Source organism: Diceros bicornis, chromosome 22 (assembly GCF_020826845.1).
Source record: "Diceros bicornis minor isolate mBicDic1 chromosome 22, mDicBic1.mat.cur, whole genome shotgun sequence".
NCBI lineage: Eukaryota > Metazoa > Chordata > Mammalia > Perissodactyla > Rhinocerotidae > Diceros > Diceros bicornis.
In genome coordinates, this window is record NC_080761.1 from 17,157,394 (window position 1) to 17,173,941 (window position 16,548).

Sequence of the window (16,548 nt, forward strand, 5' to 3'; positions counted from 1 at the left end):
CCTCATGATGGCAGTAAATGATCCAAGATCCCATGAACTTTGGGGAAAAAAATGAAGTAAATGAGGAGTCAGAGCCCTGGGGCTCTGGCTGGCAGGAAGCCATGGTCCCCACACTGGGTCGACTGGCTGCTGAACCTCACCCACTGCCCAGACCCCACCAGCTGATGCAATTCAAGCAGCTGCTCATGGGTGGGGGTCATTGCAGCTCACATGCCCTAAGATGTAGGTCATGAGCCAGCCTTGGGTGTGTGCGTGGGGGAGTGTCAGCTGCCACTGGAAGGATACATGGGGCACATCACCGTACCAGGAATGCTGTTTTCAAAGAGTGGGTGGGGAGAGGGCCACCACTGCAGTCTGGAGAATGCATCTGCCACTTCAGCAGTGACAGCTGCAGACGAAGAGCTCATTTCTGTGGCGGGTTTGGGTCAATACATGGACTTCTATAGAAGAAAAGTTCTGGTGACCTAAACGTCGGCTCATACTCTGTGGTATGTGGCATGGGGACAAGAAAGCACATTCACAACTCTAAATGAACAAGCACATTAGAGTTGATAGAGGAGATGGGGTTTAAAAAAAGAAAGAAAAACCCTGCAGCATGTCTGTAGAATAATCGTCTTGATTGGAAATTGGAGGAGTATATTCTTTCTGATTTCCTTTACAGGAAGAAGGTCTTGCTTGTCAATAAAAAGCATCTTTAAAGTGAATGCTCCATACCTTTTAGAGGGCCACTGTGGTAAGGACTAGTAACGATGGAGACGCTGGCCAAGCAGTTTCCTTTGGGGAGCTGAGCTCATTCTGATCACAGACCACGGGATCAGCTCCCTGCCCATCCTAAGGGAGGGCAAATGCACTTGAGACTGTGCCTCTTGCCAGAACATTCAGGAGCAGGAAACTCAGGAATCCAAAGTACGTCTGTGAATGTGGTGTCACCTCCTTAGGGGCTGATGGGATGGTTGCTTTAGTCCTGGAGTCAGCTCCATTTCTTGCTGCCCGAGCTTTCAGACCGAGAGCTGTGGACTGTCCCAGCCCCAGGGCCTTTGGAGAAGAGCCAAACTTTTCAGCATAAATCTCAGAGTGGATTGGTCTGCTTCAAAGGTAAAGACTTGGTCACTGTCATTCAGACAGCACCTTGGGTCTTGGAGGACATATGATCAGGTGGTTGAGGACACCCTTTAATCAGTGATTTGGGGAATATTTTATGTTAACTAGGCAAAAACATGACAGCTTTGGTATAACCTGTTTGTTTTATGTAGCCTTTATTTAGGCAGATATTAACATTGTTTGGGGTTTGGTGCACCAGTCTGGGGAGCTCTTGTAAGCACTGGTGACTTGGTGATGGAGGCATCGCTCTTCCCTTACATCTCTCCCTCCCTGGAGAACTAGTTGAGGAAAGAAAAGGGTGATGGAGGGATACCTGAGTCTGGATAAAGGCTGCAAATGAGGAAAGAACCTCTGGGGACCAGAGGGATAAAATGCCTGGTGTTGTCTGGGTTATTGATTGTTCTTGAACCCTGGGGTTTTGGGGAGAGTCATGGAATTTGGAGTCTTCTTTGAAAAGAAACCCAGGAGGGGCAGACCTGCCGTGTTCAGGAGGCAGCATTCACATGGACTTTGAGATGACTGGCACCCTCTGGGTTCGTGCAGTACGCAGCCTGCACAATCGCATGTCCCAGAGTAGCCTACTCAAAATCTCTGGCCATGTCCCAGATCCATTTCTACCTGAGCCCTCTGGCTTTGGGCTTTGGTTTCCAGGGAAAGGTAATCTTTCTTCTTAAGAGTTCTTGGGAGGCTAATTGGGCACTACATTGCTCTGAAAAATCAGACCCCCAAAGTCTGGGTTAGAAAAACTAAGCTGATAACACAGTCTTGTGTTTTTAATCTGAAAAATGGGATAATGATGCCTACTTTGCAGGTTTGTTGTAAAGCCAAACTCATGTACCTATCGCCCTTAGCACAGAACCTGGAGCAATGGCTGCTTCTCCATTTGCCCCCAAGCTGGTCCTTTTTTGCAGTTCCTTATCTCAGTGAATGATATTATTATTCATCCAGTTTCTCCAACTGGGAGCTTTCTCCTCCATCCTTTCCCCACCCGCCATATCCCAGGCGTCACTAAATCATCCGGATGACTGCAATGGTGGGCTAACTGGTCTCCTGCAAACTTTCCCACTGCTGCCAGGGAGATCATTGTAAAGCATCTTTCACAACTCTCCCACCCCTCCCTCAGAACCTCATAATCACTTTCTGTTATTCTTAGGAGAACAGACAACAGTCTTAGCATGACCCTGGGATCTGGCCCAGTCTGCTGTTCAGCTTCTTCTGACTTCTCCTCCTGCTCCTCTTGGCTTAAGTAACTCCTACTTCTTATTCAGATTAAGTGAAGAAGGGAATCCTTTGCTGGAAAACTCTGCTCCTCCCTACATCCCCCACTTCGTGAGTCTAAGTCAGGTTTTTTTGTAATTTTTTAGATCATTTATCTCAGCTTGTCATTATATCTCCACTGGGTGTGTGTGTTTGATTAATAGGAGTAGAGACCAGGGTCTCTGTAGGATTTTGCTCACCATTGTATCTCCAGGGCCTGGTGCAGTGCCTTATGTTCAGTACGTAGGTTTAGTGTTGTGTTTTCTTTTTGCAATTAATCATGCCATATTATCTTTAATTAAGTACAAAGACCCTTCCAACTTGTCACTTAGAGATCATTGCCCACTGCTCTGTTTGGCTGCCAGGCTCTTGTGTCTCTCTTCAGTAGTGGTGAGGTGATAACATTTTCCTCAGGGGAGAGAAATCCATGGTTTGTTGTTTTTGCAATAATCAAAATGTTGGAGAGCTGAGTGGCAAAGCTGTGCTGTTGGCATCTTTCACATGAACCACATCAAAAGAACCAAGATGTCTCTCTCTGTTGGTGATCACACCAATTCTTCCCAGATTAGCACCTCTGGTCACCATACACAGGTTACCAGTATCAGACTTGGTGAAACTGGTAATCTTGCCAGTCTCCAAGTCAATCTGAATGGCGTTGTTCACTTTGATGAGGGGATTAGGGTAGTGGAATGTGCGAGCACCCTGGGTCATCAGATGAGGAATTCCTTTTGAGCCCACAAAGATCTTTCTCACTTTGCACAACTTGTACTTGGCCTCCTCGGGTGTAATACAATGAACACCAAAGCAACACTTGGTGTCATGGATCAGACGGAAGTTCTCCCTGGTCTTGTCAATGCTGATGACGTCCATAAAACCAGCAGGGTAGGCTATATCAATTTGGACCTTGCCATCAATTTTAATGAACCACTGCATGCAGATCTTCTTTACTTCTTTCCTGCCAGGGCATGCCTAAGTCGGTTCTTTAAAAAAAGATGAGGGAGAGACATTCTCTCAGCTCTTAAGGACCAGTTGATGGACAAGAAGCAAACACATGGATCAGTTTATCCAGCATCCAATGCTTTGGAACTGCTGTGTGCTTCAGTTGCTTCTTGGGACCATGATCCATGACTGTGCTAAGCACAAAAAGAGCAAAGTGATTTTAGAATGAATGAAGCTGTAAGGCAAGAGTCTTGCACAAAGCTTGACACATTGTAGTGGCTCAGTAAAAATGAATAAGTGGATGGTCAGGTGCAGACTCCTAGAAATCTGAATCTGAGGAAGGGCTGGCGACAGTCTGCAGGAATCCAGGTTGGTTTTCTAGAAGGAAGTGAGAAACATTAAGGTCAAGGAGCGCCATACAGTGCTTTGCACATGGTATGTACATCATATAAAGTGTTACTACAAAATAACGGGGCTAGTTTTTATGCCTGACTCATTGGAATCTGTAGATATTGGTTGAATTAAAGCATGAACGGATTGGTGAGAGGCAGGGGAGAGGAATGGGGCACTCTGCAAGACCTCATTGGGCAGATGAGCAAACAGAGTGGACCTATCAGAGCCTTAGATCCTCTGTTGTGTTGTTCAGAGATGAAAACTTGGGCTCCCCCAATCCCAGCCATTGTACCAAGTCTGCCCAGCCTGTTCTGCTGCCTCTGAACCAGTACTAATGTCATGAGAGAGATTGGCAGGGAAGCTTTTCAGAGTCCTTGAGAGGAAAGGTGAAGGCATTCCAGACTTACCTCATTCATATTTCTGTCCAACCCTGGCACTGCAGACCTCATGCATGGAATAAACCTGTGCATCGTCCTGAGTCAGACAGCTCGTCCAACCAGTGGGACTGTTCGTGGTAGAGCAGATCGTGGTCCTCCACTTCATCTAACTCTTTGAGATGTGGTCAGACTTTTACAGGTGCTCTTATTAGCCTGTAATGCAAGAGCCTTTTTGAAATGATGACATCTAAAAAAAATTGCATATCTTTGGCTCCATGCATTTGCTATTCCTTGCTTTGGCTGCCAGGAAGCTCTAAGCTATGTTGGTGCTTAACTTCCTTAGCCTAGTATTTCTGAAATAAGTTTTTCTTACTTTTATTGCTTAGTTTCTATCTTGTTATACTTGTTTTAATGTTCTTTTGCTTTAAAGTGTATGTATCTCTTATTATAAGTAGCTTATCCTTTTTGGACACTGGTAATAATAAATAAATACATTTTATAATAATGTATATGATCTTGAGTATATTTTGGCAGCAAGTCTGGTCTAGTTCAGGGTTCATCTACTCACACAGGGGAATTAGCTTTTTTAGTAATTGAGACTACCATGTAGGGGCTTCAAAACAAGTAGCTTAAAATAGACATCAACACAATCAAAACTGTACTGGACTCACATCCTTGATGATTGGTGACTTCCCTGGGAGCAGCAATAACCACTCATTCCTATACCTGAGCCCACAACCTGGAAGCTATGAGATAGCCCCTAGTAGAAGCTGCCAGCCCTAAGTAGGAAGAATTAGCAAGAATTTCATAGAGCATTTTTGGATTTGTTGGAACCTTAGAGATCTTTCCCTCAAATGCGGTATGCATGGTGGCTAAGAATGTGGACTCTGGAGCCAGACACCTGATTTCAAAGCCTGACTTTGCCATTTTTACTTACTGGTCAGACAGCCTTAGCTGAGTCTCAGTTTCCTCATCTGTAAACTAAGAACAATAATATATTAGGGCTGTGGCAGGTGTGCATATGTTAAGATGAGACTATATTCTCCATCCACAGTAATAAAAACATGAAAAGGGCCACTGGTGGACGAGAGAGCCAGGAAGCTCTATTTACAGTTCGTTGAAAAAGGGACAATTTTTAGCTCCCTTTAGTTCAACTAAAATTTGTTAAATGTCTGTCTTAGCTCTAAGAGATACATTTTTTCACTTAATGGCCACAGTGGTCTTGTGAGGTAGCTATTATTCTCCTTGTGCAGTTGAGGAAACTGAGGCCTAGTGAGGCAAGAGGTTTGCCCAAGTTTCCACAGCCAATAAAGAGTAGAGCCAGACTTACCTCCCAGGTCACCTGACTCCAATTCCAGGACTCTCTCCCTCATCCATAAGTGCCTCTTTCCACCAGGTCTCCTGGAATTTTTAACTCTCTTTAAGTAAAAAATGAACAACTTGACAGGTCTATAGCAAGGTTGGATGGTAAGTTCACTTTGATGAAAGAGAGGTTCATTTCTCTCTATTGACTGTTTTATATGAAAAACCTTCAGATAACTGAGTAATCAACCAATATTACTGAGAACCTGGTAGGAGAAAAATACGATGCTGGACTGTCTATGATTTGGTTGAATAAATTGAGAGACTTTTCTCACTGTATGCCCATGTGAAAGAATACTAAAGATGGATAAACTATTTGGAAGATAGGGTGTGTGACGAGCCCTCAGAGTGGTTGGAAATATTGTGGGTATTGAGTGAATTTTTAATGTTTTTTTAAAAAGTTTGAAGTTGGCTTTGCAGATTTCTTCATTGTTGCCACTCTCTTGTTGGAGAGGTTAAGGATTACTTTGCTGGTAAGGGGGGGGCGAGCCCCCTCCGGGGGACACAGTCACAAGAAGAAGAGCTGGGATTAGGACTCAGCTGTAGTCGTGCGGAGCCTGCTTTTTGCCGTGGGGTCTGCCAGCCTAGCATCGCCCCAGAAAACTTCTGGTTATACTCAAGACGCTTACGGGAGTGAAGGAAAAGAGGGAGAAAAGCAAGAAGGAAGGTGGAGATAGAATTGGAAGGGAAGTAGGAGAAAAGAGAAGAATACAATGATTCATGGGGGAAGCAAGTTTGAAAAGGGGTCAGGCACAGAAGAAGGTTCAGGATGGAATGAGTTGCAAGCACGGCAGTTCAGGTGTCTGGACTTCACTTATCTGGCAACATCAGCCAACCCAGAGTCTCCTGAAAACCGGGAATGATGCAAAGGCAGCTTTCCTTCTGGCGGCTAAAATTGAATATTGAAAACGTATCTGTATAATTAGTTCTTTTGTCTCGGGAAAATCCCCCAAACTCTACCTCTGAGCCCGTTTGTGAGATGACACCTGTAAATCATTCAGAGAATGCTGGGAACACAGCAAAGACACATGAATGTTGGCTACCATCATCATCGTCATTACTTAATTTGTGCTTTGACAGAATACTCACAAGCTTGGTTTTCTCAGACGGAGGTGATGGAAGGAGAGGTGGTCACCAGAGGCTATAATTGCTGATAACTTACAATGGGGAATTGCACAAACAAAATCCAAACCAAACAGAGCCTAGAAGAAGCAGACCCAGGTTCTCAGGAAGTGCCATTCCCTCTGGTGTAGGGGGAATGGTCCTAAATATCTGCACAGCCTCTGGAGGCCATAACATCAGTGATGTTCGCAGTAATAACCCTGAATAATCAAGGAAGAAAGATCATTTAAGCTCAGAGTCCTATTTGAGAGAAAGGTGGGGTACGTAAGCAATTTCAGAAAAATTTCCAACTCAGATAATTAAAATGGAAAAAAATAAAACAGAAATTGTCACATGGAGGGTAAGCTTTGGTTGTGTGGAAAAGTCCCTTGTCTAGGAGACCTTGTTCTTGAGTGGAGCCAGATATGTGAAATGTCATGGTTTATAACAAGTGATCATGAGTCAGGATGGAGAGTGATGGTGCTAAAAATGTGAGCCTGATGTGGGGAGGCATAAATAGGCCTGTGGCGTGTACAAGATGTGAGAATCCCTGCTCCCCACTCCCGTCCTGAGTCGAGAACTAAATCTGGTTCTGGACTCCACAGAAGAGTTGCAGCAATGTCCATGGGCCTGTAAATTAAGATCCCTAAGGACAGCCAGAGAGGGAGGGGCGGCTTGCTGACGGACTTTCAGTGATTTGAAAGGTTTTTATGGAAGAGTTCCCACTCATCAGAACTATTTTCCTCAGATGAGAAAAACAAGACTTCTAGAGTAAATGGCTTTTGTTTTTAAAGAGACTCATCAATTCTATAAGGTCCATTTTTATTTTGCTGTGAAGAATTATCCATCAATTAATTGAAGGGTGCAAAAGAGAAATGTGCATGCTTGTCTCTTGCTCTCCAAAATGGAAAAGAAGGAAGCTGAGGCAGAAGTTCGTCTTGCATGCAGAAGCGTTTGCTCGCCCTTGTGCTCTTCATACACATTTTCTCTGGCAAGTGCTCCGTGGTGCCGGCCAGACCAGCACCTGGCTCTGGGAAGACAGAAGTGTCACAGCAGGTGGACAGATCAGCTGCTCCCCAGCCACGGGTATGTCTCAGAGGACACTTGTGCCTGGCTGCTTCCCTGGGAAGGCAGTGTCCCTGGGCCCCTCTCCAGGGAGGCAAGGGGGCAAGTCGCTCTCTGCCCCCCATTCTCGCTTCTTGAACACTTCCGTCTTCCCCCTGCCCTCTGGCCTTCAGCAGCCTGGTTGGTTTGCATGTGGCATCTCCTGGCTGAAGTAGTGGGTGGGATTCTCTCACCCTTTGGCGGCTACAAAATAAACAGACTCCCAGAGCCGCTGCCTTTTGGAGGGCTGGATTCCTTCAGGGAAAGGTGAGCAGTACTGCAACTGATCCGTGTGGACTAACACAAGCCTGAACTTTGATTCAGGTTTTGTTTCACCTTTTGAGTGTTTACCAAGGTCATTGGGGAATTTTTCTGGTTTTTTTTTTTCTTTTCTTTTTAGATTGTAGGCAAATTGAAATTATGGTCTTAGGAAATGTATGCAGGTCATAGAAAAAGATAAATAAGAGGGAGATTCTCTTATTCTCTAGCTGAATATTTCTTCTCTTATTTTGTTGTGAATTTGCTTTGTCAGACCCTGACACAAAGCCGTGCACGAAGCAGAGCAATTTCAGTAGGTCCGTAACTGAGCGCGTCCTCGCCACTTGGCTGGTACCTCGGACTGTGGTCTGAAGTGCCTTCACCCTTGGCTCCAGCCTCTTGAAAAATCAAGACATAAACTCACTGTGGTAGAAGCAGATAAAATGCCATCCCACAATTTGCTTTTAAAACATTTTGAAAAATTCATTAGCCCTCCAAAGCGTTAGGTCACTCTGAGCCTTATGGAGGAAAAAAGTATTTCTCACGACTATGGAATTATTTCATGCTGAAATAGGCTTCTGACCAAGCATGACATTTCTGTAAAAACCAATTCATACTCAAAGGGTGTCTTCAATACACTAGCATTTCTGTAGGCTGCTTTGATGATTCACAGACGTTGATCCAGGCTTATTGCTATGGGCCCTTTGTTGGACTATTGCTCTCAGCAAGGTTTATATTCAGCCACCCTGATGGCCGTGTCCCGCTGGACACGCCCTGACCCGTCGTCACTTCAGGGAGTAGTGTAGAAATGGGCATCAGGATTCTCTGTGTTTAAACACAGCGTTCTATAGCCATAGTCTTTTGTTAGTAATTTCTTGCTGTGAAACTATTTACATCTGAAACTATTATAGAAGCATAGATCTTTAACATTGAAACAGATGACTTTAGACTTTGTCTATTTCAACCTCTTGGTATTATATTTCAGCCTTCATTTATATATAAAATAATAAATATTAGAGAATTTGGGAAATAGAGGAAAGCTGAAAAGTGAACTGTGTACATTAGAAAAAAGTAAAAACTAAAACTAAAAGTTACCCACTTTCATTGAAGCATGACTGTTGGCAGTATTTTGGCAAGTGGTTTTCTTATGCACTGTTTCCTGTGCATAGGATTAAAATAGGATATTTATACATTTTGGTACCTGATTTTTATTTTACTTAACATTATTTATTAAATATTTCCCTATGTTATTGCATAGTATTCAAATCAATATCTTAAAAAATAGCATAGGGGCTGGCCCCGTGGCATAGTGGTTAAGTGCTCTCGCTCCGCTGCTGGCGGCCCGGGTTCGGATCCCAGGTGCGCACCGACACACCGCTTGTCAGGCCATGCTGTGGTGGCGTCCCATATAAAAAGTGGAGGAAGATGGGCACGAATGTTAGCCCAGGGCCAGTCTTCCTCAGCAAAAAAACAGAGGAGGATTGGCATGGATGTTAGCTCAGGGCTGATCTTCCTCACCAAAAAAAAAAAAAAATAGCATATGGTTTAATAAAAAAGATATACTATTGTTAAACATTTTGATTACCCCTCCCTTTTTGCTATTGTTGATTACACTATAACAAACATCTTTGTACCTAAAACATTTTTTCTTGTTTAGAATTATGTCCTTAAAATAACTTTTCAAATATGTAATTATTGGAGCAAAAGATATAAATATTCTTATAAATCTTTCCAAATTGATTTCTGGATGAAATCCACCAAATTTTAAGACTCGGAGAGGTTCAGAAAGGTTAGCTTGTCCCATAGAACATTTGCGATAGAGCCAAGCATAAATTTCAGGTCTCTTGACACCTAGGTCCATGCTCCTGACAGATTCGAGAGGCTGTACAGTGTAGCGGGGAGGATACTATGCTAATTTTAAAAATATGGATCTGAGCAAATAATATGAAGCTGCTTTGCTGCTAAGTTAAGACGATCATAATATAATCTATGCCACGCCAGCTACAGCTGCTGTTTGAGACCATGAGGTAGAATCTGAGTAAGGAGGCCACTTCCTCTTCTTTTCACTTCTCCTCTCAATTATTTCAAAAGTATCAAGCCTCATGGAGCCGTCAAGCTAGTCGCTGTTATACTTGGCGTGTAATTCAAGACATAGTATTGCGTTTCATAACTGCTTCCACCTATGCGACCTCATTTGATCAACCTTGGATAGGACACATGTTAGTATATTTACATCACAGATGAGAAGAACAAGGCCAGAGATGGGCAATCCAGCCTTGCCCAAGAACACACAGCCGGTAACTGGCAGAGCTAGGCATAGAATCTGTGTCTCCTGATGCCCAAGCCTTTGCTTCCAATAGTATCTGTAGGAGCAAAAAATTTGTCCATACTTTCAAAAGGAAGTTTGAAGGTTTCATTGCGAGTTTGGTGGTTTGGGTTCATCTCCATAAAAGAAAATGGCCAAATAAAAATACAGGGCTCTTTTCCAAGAGGAGGCTATCCAAAGATGACACGCATTTCGTGCTGAAGCCGCGTTGCAGGAAACACGCAGGGAAGCAAGCCTGTTGAGCTCTGGAGTGGCGGGTGATGGACTCTAATGAACAGTTTGCAAGTGCAGATTAATGGATACGTCATTGATGGAAACATGCTGAGCGCCGTAGGCTCGGGACACCAAGGATCACCTGTGATGGGAAGGAGGCGCCTGAGGGGCAGGTCTCTGGAGGGCCTGTGGGCATCATCCCACACACCTGTAATGGGGTAACAGGTGACTGGATGTGGCTTATGTCGACTTCAGCTGAGAGTTCTATGTAATGGGGGGAAGGAGGTTTAATTGCCTGTGACGGGAGCTCTTTCCTTGCTACAGAGGAGATGTAACTCTGTCAAATTCCCCCTCTCTCTCCACCCATCCCATCTCCACTCTTTTTCCATTTGGATCAAATTCATTAACTGGCCAAAAACCTAAATGCCTCCCTCATTGATCAATAGGGAATAATTTTAGTTTAATGCAGTTGAATTAGTTTAAGCTGAATTCTTCTCTTTCAAAAAGACCCGCACTGACAAACAAATACGTCTCTGGACCAGCATTTCTTATAGCCATGGCATGACAGAGCCCACATGGTTGCTAAATTCAATATGCACAAAGATGAAGATGCATTAGACACATGGCCTGTGGATAGAGGTCCTGGGTTGCCTGTATTTTCTAATCTTCCTTAAGAATTCGATTGATTCACACTGGTGAAAAACATGACACGTCCGAACATAATGGAAAGGAAATTTAGAGAGAGGGAGCTCAAGGCTAGTCTGGGCTTGAAATTCTGTAATTAATGAAAATTTCAGGTTTATAGGACGCGAGTTGTCCTAAAAACCTAATAAGATTTTTTTTTTAAGAGGAGTCCATTGTCTAACAGGATGATTTGTATACAATACGGTAATTCCTTTACAGGGGTCATGTTGGGAAGCTTTAGTATATGCCAAGGGAAATATACTTGGGGTGATATTTTCTTGTAAGTGTTGGGGTAGGAGAGGAAATCACTGACTCTGAGAGACTTCGCTGTGTAGTTGTTAAATCATGCATATCTGCTAAATAATTAGCATGCTGTGGGGCAGAAGGTTCTGGAAGTAAATCCTCCTGTGCCACAATTCCTAGCTCTCCACATCCTTTCTGAATATAGTTCTGCTGCTTTACAGACCTAGAGCAGAAAACATGGAGGGCCAGAAGGGAACATTCAAGTTAAGCTAGTGTCTTGCCATGAGCAATATTCCTTGCTGGGCCTTGTCTCTCCCCCGATTTCCTGAAAATCTGCTTCTTACCCCTGGCACTCACCCCTCAGCAAAACCTGCTCTGGGCCAGCAAGCAAAGGAGTCAACACCTATGGGTATTTACTCTAGAGCTTATGTATGCTATTTCATTTGGCCTTCACTGCAATCCTCTGAGATAGTCATCATGCCCAGCGTTTAGAGGGGGAAACTGAGGCTCAGAGAGGTCAAGTGACTTGCTCAAGGGCACACAACTAATGAATGTTAGAGGTAAATTTCTAGTATGCTATACCTGAGGGTCTTAACTTATATTTCCGTTTCAATACTCCTCAGGGGCATAACACATTCACTTCAGGAAGAGTGGTCGATACAGCAGCGCTTATTAAACTGTCACACACATAGGAGTCATCTGGGGATCCTGTTAAAATGCAAATTCCGATTCAGTACAGTTTGAGATGGGACTTGGGATTCTGTGCTTCTCCTGGGGCTGCTGGTGCTGCCAGCCCCTGGACCACCATTCGAGTAGTGAAGGTCCAGAGCATTGACTCATTGGGAGGCAGGGGGCACGTTCATGGCTCCTTTAAAGGGTGCGTTAGAATCTGGAGGAGGCTGCCCTCAGCTGAAGTGGAATGTTTCCCGGGAGGAGGTGTGACCTCACCGCACTTTCCTTCTGGCAGCCACACAATCCAGTCACGCTGTGTGGACGTGCCTGATGACACGGTGCCGCTGTCTTCTAGGGTGTTAAAAATCTAATGCAAAAGAAGAAATCTGTAGTACTTATATTTCAGGTGGGATAAGAATTGGTATGGGAGGAAAAAAGAATCTCTCTGTAGTCACACCGCAGAGATGGCCAACGGTTCTAGTTACTCATACGGCAGACTCTGCACATCATACGTGTTTCTCACATGTGTTGCTGTTAGAATTATTTAGTATCTCTTATAGTTGGCATACAAAACACGGGCCTCTTGGCTTCACAGTGCCTGACATCGAAGGAGGGGACCATAAATATGCTAATGAGCTTTCGGGAGGGAGTGGGAGGAGGGAACTGAAGGAAGTGGCAGTGTCTTAGGAAATGGAGGGCTCTTAATCTTTATCTCAAAGGATAACCTTTGAGTTATCCCTGGAGGAAAGCGCACCTGTGGCCCTAGGACTTGCTGCAGTAAGCAGAATGTTTGAATCAAACTCTTTTTCCCTCTTAAAACAAATCCGTTCACAGTTCCCCTCACCACTGTGTGGTCTTTCTCTTTATCTAAATTATTTTTAATTTTTCTGGCCTTTATTTGATATGGTCTTTCGGGCAGTCCCTTGGCATCTGGATGCTCATTTGCTTCCTGTCTCGTTGTCCCCACTCCCAGTTGTTAGTGGTCCGTGTTTTACGTGATGTTTTGTTATGAATGTTCCTTTATTATTTATGCCCTTCCTTTGCTGATGGCTTTTGCTTAGTCACTGCTTCTCTGACGTGTTCTTTGTTCACACTCTATTTCCTACAGCCCCTTTGCCCTCTGCAATTCCTTTTCCCTTAACACAGAATTCTGTTTCTCTTAACATAGTGGAGAGCCCAGAGTGGCTTTCAAAACCTCATGTATTTTGGGGATGATCAGCAAACCTCTTCGAGTTTTTAGGAATCATTTTAGATAGTGCTTCGTATCCATCAGCTTTCATTAGGTTTTGTTCTGGTAGCAAAAATCCCCAGTGTCAGTGGCTTTCAACAGCAAAGGTGTATTTGTCACTTGTGCTACAAGTCCCTGAGGGTCAACTGTGGATCCAAGTGCCTTCTTCATTCTGGAATGGAGGTAAAGGAGCAAGAACTGCCTGGGAGAGGCTGCTCTCTGGGCAGAAGAAAAGTAAGAGAACTGGTAGGGTGCAGCAATGGTTCTTAAAGCTTCTACTCAGAACTGGAATAAGCTACTTCCAAGTCACGTGGCCACACCCACTGTTAGTGGAGCAGGAAGTACAGCCTCCAATAAACTGGTACTGCAAGTTAACATGGTATCACGCAGGGACCTATTATTATCCTTCTATAGGAAGGGAAGTTAATAATTAGGAATAATAATGCAGTCTACTAGGTGCTCTAAAACTAGAATTGATCCTGCCAGGTGGACACTGGACAGAACCACACTTACATTCTATTAATGGTCATATCAGTGGGTAGATATGCACTAAATAAAAACTTTGATTAAGAAACCTGAGATTCTTTGGCAGTTTTTAATATTGTTAATCACTGAAAACCTCCACTAGCTGTTTAGCCACCTCTCATGCCTTCAGGTGAGGCTTGGGCGGGGGTCAATTCCATGGCCACAGTTGGGATAACTTTAGGCTGCTTCTGTGTCCCAAGTTAGGGTTTTGGGGAAGCTGGGTTAACTCCTTTAGATCACCAGGGAAGCATTTATGTAACAAGACTGCCTGGGAAAATCCCTTGAATTATCTGTGCCTTAGTTCTTCATATATAAATTGGGAATAACAATAACAATAGATCCTGCTTGTAGTGGGTCTTGAGGATTACATTAGATAGTAGATGTAAAACTCTTAGAACTGTGTGTGATACATAATAAAAATATTTGAGTGTTTTCGTTGATGATGATGATTTCTACCACTTGGGTATCTGAACCCCTGAAAAACATATTGGGGATTCTAAACCCAGCAATTTTAGAGCTGATAGACAATCAGGCTTATGTTTCTGAGTTTCTGATTTACTTATAAATAAATAAAATCAAAATTAACACAGAAAGTAGGGGCTTAAATTTCTGGCCTCTGGATAAAACTAGCCAAAATTTCTTAGAGAAATTCATCTCTAGGTGGAGCATTCATGCTCTCCAGTCATTATGTGGAGTGAGAAGTTGTTCCTTTAAAAGTTGTTATGTAAAGTACTTGGCTTATTTGGTGACCACTGTGCACTTGGGGCTTGTGTGAGTGGGGACAGCTGCATGGTTTGCGGGGAAATTCCAGACAAGGGCAGAGAGGAGAGGCACAGGACTTCGTCAGGAAGTCAGTGGCTTTGCCCTAGGGGACTGGTCTTGTGGGAAATGGGTAGAGCTATGCAGGTTAGTGCCGTGTGGGGAGTGTGCTAGGGAACACAGTGCGGCTTCTGGCCTGGATAGCTGCTTTGTCTCAGGTCCCATCAACTCAGCCTGAGCAGCCTGCGGTGAAAGGAAAGGAGTGAGGGTCATGGAGTCAGAGTGTCAAGTTCAGTGACTTCTCAGCTGTGTGAACTTGGGCATGTTCCTTAACTTCTTTGAGTCTTGGTTTACGCATACATCTAATATTATTAATATTTAACCAGCCATAACCATGTGCAAGAGCATTATATATATTCTTTGAATATTAAGGAAATAGTTTTCTTTTCACAATAATGCTATTTGGTAGGTACAATTATACCCATTTTGTACATGAGAAAACTGAGGTAGAGGGAGGTGAATAACTTGCCTGCACTCACACAGGCAGGAAGGGGTGGGGCCAGGTTTTGAAACCAAGCAGTCTAGCTCCCAAGGTGGCATTCAAATCCACCAAGCTTTTTTTTCTTTAAAGAGCTAATTTTACTGGTAAGAATACGTGAAATAGAAACTCCTGGAAACTCTAACATTTCTTTCTTTTATTTTTTTAATTGAGATATAATTGACATACATCATTATATTAGTTTCAGGTGTACAACATAATAATTCAATATTTGTATATATTGGAAAACGTCACCACAATAAGTCTAGTTAACATCTGTCGCCGTATACAGTTACAGAATTTTTTTCTTGTGATGAGAACCTTTTTAGATCTACTCTCTTAGCAACTTTTAAATATGCAATACAGTATTTTTAACTATAGTCTCCATACTGTACATTACATCTCCATGACTTATTTGTTTTATAACTGGAAGTTTGTACCACCCACCATGCTTTGCTGGCTCTTGGTGCAGTCAGCACTCTACCTGGAGTTGCCGCTGTGAAGATTAAATCTGTTCATCTCTTCTACATCCTACTCCACTGACTGTCATGTAATAAGTAGGTGCTTGATAAACGTTAGTGGTATTTCTCGTCCCCTCCCCTCTTTCCTTTCAGCTGTCCTGGGAGACCCCAGGGAACCAGGATTAGTGGGTGCCTAGGAGTGAGGTGGGAGATCTGCAGCCCTAAAATTCCTGGGGCAAGTCCTCACATAACTCTCAAATTTACTTTGCATTTTAAAGTCTTGTTTCTATCCCATTTACTGCATGAAGCTTTCTTCCACTGTTCTGGCCTTTACCGCACCAAGCTGGAGGGTGTGATGTCATCTTATAAAGCAAGCCCCAAATTGAACAGAATGATGGCACAATTCACTGTACTTCCCTGCACACCATCATATCTCCATATGGAAACACTTTACTACAGTAACACGTGAGTGGTCTTTGCAAGTATTTTTAATCTGCCTTGGGCGTCATCTATCTTTAAAAAGTCATCTATTTTTTCCCCTTTATTCTACATGGTGTCAAAATGGGGACCTCCCCTCTCCTTCGCTTGGGGTAAATATCCACTAAGCCAAAAGGTGTGGCACATACAGAGAGGCTGACATGAAGATTTTAAATACGTGACAAACCACTTCAATGATTGTTTCTTTAATTCTGTCTCCTCCAATTTTGGTTCCAAGTTGTTCCTGTGACTAGTGCATGTTCCAGAGGCAGGATTTTGTTATGGAAAAAGAAATTCCTACAGGGAATAATGAGACCTGGATTTTAGTGCTTTTCCTTCTACACGGAGCAGTGTGACCTTGGCAAATCACCAATCCTTTCTGAGCTTCTGTTTCTTCAGTTGCAAAATGAGGAGCTGGGGCTATGAGGAACTGGAGTTCAACAGTTCCAAACCAGGAGCTCTTGCACCTCAAGATCTCCCAAGACAAGGATTCATTTTAATGTTTCAAAGCTAATAATGCTATTAAGTGG

The 16,548-nt window shown here is 43.5% G+C and overlaps 1 protein-coding gene and 1 pseudogene across 12 annotated transcripts in view; one reads left to right on the forward strand and one right to left on the reverse strand.

Moving 5' to 3' along the window:
• Positions 1-16,548, forward strand: part of PRUNE2 (prune homolog 2 with BCH domain) — a 350,844-nt gene that overhangs the window by 93,300 nt on the left and 240,996 nt on the right. The window lies entirely within an intron of this gene.
• On the reverse strand, positions 2,694-3,484 carry LOC131420275 (small ribosomal subunit protein eS4-like; annotated as a pseudogene).